This window comes from Macrotis lagotis, chromosome 1, assembly GCF_037893015.1.
Source record: "Macrotis lagotis isolate mMagLag1 chromosome 1, bilby.v1.9.chrom.fasta, whole genome shotgun sequence".
NCBI lineage: Eukaryota > Metazoa > Chordata > Mammalia > Peramelemorphia > Peramelidae > Macrotis > Macrotis lagotis.
The window spans coordinates 437,154,616-437,159,995 of record NC_133658.1 but is presented as its reverse complement, the minus strand read 5'-3'; the positions used below and the strand labels follow the sequence as shown (position 1 = coordinate 437,159,995).

At 36.3% G+C, this 5,380-nt stretch overlaps 1 pseudogene; it reads left to right on the top strand.

Moving 5' to 3' along the window:
• Positions 1 to 2,379: 2,379 nt before the first annotated feature.
• Positions 2,380 to 2,969, top strand: LOC141518891 (high mobility group protein B1 pseudogene; annotated as a pseudogene).
• Positions 2,970 to 5,380: the final 2,411 nt, after the last annotated feature.

The following is a 5,380-nucleotide window of genomic DNA, read 5'->3' as shown; positions in this document are numbered from 1 at the left end:
TTGTAATATTTTCTTCTTGACCTGGGAATTCTGAAATTTGGCTATAGTATTCTTAGTGGTTTTCAACTTGGGATAGTTTTCAGCAGGTAATCAGTAGATTTTTTTCAATTTCTATTTTATCCTCCATTTCTAGACTATCAGGGGAGTTTTCCTATGTCTAGGCTCTTTTTTGATCCTCACTTTCAGAGCCCATCTCTTTCCTTTATCTGTTTTCCAGGTCAATTATTTTTAGAATGAGATATTTCACAGTTTTCCATTGTTTTGTTTTTGTTTTATTGTTTATTGATTTCTCAAAGGCATCAGCTTCTCTTTGCTACTTTCTATACTTTGGGGTTTTTTTTTAGGTTTTCTTGTAAGGCAAACGAGGTTAAGTGGCTTGCCCAAGGCCACACAGCTAGGTAATTATTAAGTGTCTGAGACCAGATTTCTATACTTTAAAGAACTATTTTCTTCAGTGAATTTTTGTATCTCCTTTTCCATTTGGCCAGTTCTTCTTTCTAAGGTATTCTTCTCCTTATTGGCTTTTTGAGTCTTTTTTTCCATTTGACTCAGTCTGATTTTCAAATGTTCATTTCTTCTAGTTTTTTAATTTGTATTTCTTCACCAAACAACTGACTCAGTTTTCATCAATGTGAATTCATTTTGGATGAAGAAATAACCAAACTCTCTGAGTCAGGGGGATAAGAAATGGCATAGGCTTTGATTCACAAGTTGCTGCAAAAGTCCATAAGTTACTACAAAATGTTCACCAGTTGCTAAGAGAAAGAAAGACTAAAGCTAAAGCAGAAAAATCACCGATCCCTCAGCAGCTGCAGAGCAGAGAAGGAAGCTAAAATAACAATCTAGACTAAACCACCATGAGAGACTGAACAGTAGGGAAAGGTATAGGAGTAGGAGAGTTGGGGAAAATCACAGACCCCCAGAGCATATTGCCCTCCAATAGAAGGCAAATAGCCCATCTGAGGAAGTGAGCAAACTTAATAAAGGAAGTAGTGACTCAAAGGGAGATGAAGGTAGGAGGCAGGTAACCCAGAGAGCAGAGATGAAGTAATTAGGAATATGTAGATGAGGGGTGTAGCTCAGTGACTTAATCCTTTCAGGTTAAGGCAAGGACCATTATTCTGTTAATAGGATTTCTAGAGTACTTTATTAAATGTTCATTGATCTCATCTCATAGGTTGGAAAATGGGATTTGGCAGAGAAAATATATGGTACCTTTCATTTTGTACAGAGGGTACAGATTAATAACTATAAAATATATTTCTTTGTCCAATAATTTCCCCTATTTCATTCTCCAGTCAATTTAATCATATTCATTTGGGATCTGTGGTAAAGGTTTATTTTTTTCTGAAGCTGCCTCCAAGTTGAAAAAGGAATATAGAGCAGTTATCTGTCTAACAGGTCCATTTAAAAAGGAGTCAGGTGAATCTAAGGATTAGATGAGGTAGGATCCAAGAGTCACTGGTACTCAGATTCTGGAACAAAATGAAATTCTCCTTGGGTCACTAGATTAAGATGCATCACTTGTAAACCGGAGGAAAGAAACCTCAGAAAAAAGAATAAACTGTCACATGGGCAGTTAGGTGGTACAGTGGATAGATTACCAAACCTAGAGTCAGGAGGACCTGAGTTCAAATTGGACCTCAGACACTTAATAATTACCTACCTGTGTGACCTTGAGCAAGTCACTTAACCCCATTGCCTTGCAAAAAAAAAAGAATAAATTGTCACTCTCAGTTTGAGATAGGGGCCAGCAAGGAGAAAAGCCCAGAGCCCTAGGAAGAGACCTGGGAAAAAAAATAATAATGCAGAAAAACAGAATAAATATTTCAACAAAAATTGAGTCAATTGGTAATTGAACCATCTTGTAGCAGTTCCCAAATCCAGGTCTTTTTCAGGATATAGGGAAACATTAGAAGGGCATGATGCATCTGCACCTTTGTCTCCCATTGACTACTTCCTCTGATTATGAAGATTTACCATCAAATGGAAAAGCTAGGACATGATTATATGAAAATAGTCATTGATGATTTAATGCATATATCAAGATAAATCATCCAATAATTTGATTGATTTCAGATAAGAGACTCAGAGACAATATTATCTCAAAGTCATACTCAGGACAGCTGGAGTTCAAATCTGGCCTCAGACATTTAATAATTGCCTAGCTGTGTGACCTTGGGAACCCCATTGCATTAAATAAAAAAAATATTAAGAATGTTACAGAATGGAGAGAGTGAGGAGGCTGCGTCTGGCTCACGCTCTCACAGCCATTGCAGTACATTGAGCGCCATAGAGACAGTGCTGGGGCAAGAGAGAGCTGGACGGGCACTGGGCGGTGCTGAGGGAAAGTAATCCAAAATGGGCAAAGGTCTAAGAAGCCAAGAGGGAAAATGTCTTCATATGCCTTTTTTGTGCAAACCTGCCGAGAGGAGCACAAGAAAAAGCACCCAGATGCTTCTGTGAACTTCTCAGAATTTTCTAAAAAATGCTCAGAAAGGTGGAAGACAATGTCTGCTAAAGAGAAAGGAAAATTTGAGGACATGGCAAAAGCTGATAAGGTTCATTATGAAAGAGAAATGACAACCTACATACCACCTAAAGGAGAAACAAAAAAGAAGTTCAAGGATCCCAATGCACTGAAGAGGCCTCCTTTTTTTTTTTTTCTTCTGTTTTTTTTTCTTATTCTGTTCTGAGTATTGTCCAACAATCAAAGGGGAGCATAAAAATTGGGAGAAATGTGGAATAATACTGCTGCAGATGACAAGCAACCTTATGAAAAGAAGGCAGCTAAGCTGAAAGAAAAATACGAAAAGGATATTTCTGCATACCGAGCTAAAGGAAAACCTGATGTAGGTAAAAAGGGAGGAGTTGTCAAGGCTGACAAGAGCAAGAAAAAGAAGGAAGAGGAGGAAGATGAAGAGGAGGAGGAAGATAAGGAGGATGAAGAAGATGATGATGATGAATAAATTGGTTCTAGAGCAGTTGTTTTCTTGTCTATAAAGCATTTAACCCCCCTGTACACAACTTACTCCTTTTAAAGAAAAAAAAATGAAATGTAAGGCTGTGTAAGATTTGTTTTTAAACTGTACAGTGTCTTTTTTTGTATAGTTAACACACTACCGAATGTGTCTTTAGATAGCCCTGTCCTTTAGTGGTATTTTCAATAGCCACTAACCTTTCCTGGTACAGTATGGGGGTTGTAAATTGGCATGGAAATTTAAAGCAGGTTCTTGTTGGTGCACAGCACAAATTAGTTATATACGGGGATGTAATTCATTTTCATCTTCAGTTGTCTTTGATGCAGCATATAAAATAATTGTTGTTCTGTTAACTGAATACCACTCTGTAATTGCAAAAACAAAAAATAAGTTGCAGCTGTTTTGTTGACATTCTGAATTTTTCTAAGTAAATACAATTTTTTATTGGTATTGTTGTCCTTTTCATTGGTGCCCTTAAATCATAATTTTCTTTTTGAGGGGAAGCTCACCTTTTGCTTTTGTATGCCCATTTATTGAATTATTACAGTTTTCATCTTTTCATATAGTTAGCTGATAAAAAGCTTTGATCTACACACCCTGCATAATTGTGATGGGGTAATAAAAGTTGTATAGAAACCATTTTCTTAACTGGAAATCAAAAGTTACCAGTTAATAAGCTCAAATTTCTCACATAGTACAGCCAATTACATTTTACCAAGTGGAGAATATAGTAATTTGCAGCAAGGAATTATTTGAGTGAAACATACTAAAATTCTGTCCTTGAAGGACTGGTAGAAGGGTATATTCTAATCTTCATGTGGGGAAAATGCATTCATAATTTCATTACTATGTAACTGAAGTTATGCTTATAATTCCCTTCCTTCAGAAGAACTGAGAATGTACCCCAAAAGCATGAGTTGAAAAATACAAGACTGCCACATTAATCTTTAGCAGTAGATTTAGTAAAGGCTAAGTAGGATTAAATGAAAAGCTGGCAGTGAATGACTGACCCCTTGGGAAACTTGAGATTCTTTTTGGTACCATTTATAACTATGTAAATCCAGATTAGATTTGTCACTCCAGAACAAAATTATAATTCACCCTCATTTATAAAATGAGGCAAGTTCTTCCCATTAAGGTTTTTATTCTAATATTTGCCCTATATCAAATAAAATATACCTTAATGGGAAATACACTTAAATTTGACATTAAGGTAAAATGTACCTTATGTCAGACTAAGTGTTGTGTTCAAATTTTTTTCCCTTCCAAAAACCAAAGCTTAGCCATGTATTCATTAAAACTGACCATTTATATGTTTACCTGCTTACCATTTTGGGGAGAAATTTGGCAATTTTGTGGTTTTGAAATTATGGTTCTCTTTAAGTGCCAGTGTTTTAAAATAGCGTTCTTGTAATTTTACACACCAAAAAAAAATATTAAAAACAAAATCAATTGTCTAGAAAAACCTGCCCTGGTGTCCTGTAATCAGATGGCATTGGAAGAATCTGCCTCAGGAAAGCAATCCCAATATAAAAACAAAAAGGAAGATCATGGACAATTTCTAAACTATCAGTTCAAATAAAAATAATACTGCAAATGCTCTGAAAGAAATGATTCAAATATCAGGGAGCCGCAATCAGGATTAGACAGAATTTAGCTGTAAATTAGCTATAACGGTAAAAGTTCATGATATTCTAGAAGGCAAAGGAGCTAGGATTACAATCAAAAATCTCCTACACAGTTTCAAGGGGAAATACTTCAAGGGAGAAAAATGGTCATTTGATGAAATAGGAGGATTTCAAACTTTCATAAGGAGACCAGAATTGAAAATGGAAAAAGAATTAAAACATCCCTAAGGTACCACCTCACACCTCTCAGACTGGCCAATATGACCAGAAAGGACAATCTATGTTGGAAGGGATGTGGGAAATCTGGGACACTAATACATTTTTGGTGGAGCTGTGAACTCATCCAACCTTTCTGGAGAGCAGTTTGGAACTGTATCCAAAGGGCAACAAAAATGTGCATACTCTTTGATCCAGCAATACCAATACTGAAAAAAGGTAAAAACTTTACTTGTACAAAATTATTCATAGCAGCCCTGTTTGTAGTGGCAAAGAATTGAAATTAAGTAAATGTCCTTCAATTGGGGAATGGCTTAGCAAACTATGGTATATGTATGTCATGGAACACTATTGTTCTATTAGAAACCAGGAAGGATGGGAATTCCGGGAAGCCTGGAAGGAATTGCATGAACTGATGCTGAAAGAGATGAGCAGAACCAGAAAAACACTGTACATCCTAACAGCAACATGGGGGTGATGATCAACCTTGATGGACTTGCTTATTCCATCAGTGCAACAATCAGGCACAATTTTGGGATATCTGTGATGGAGAAT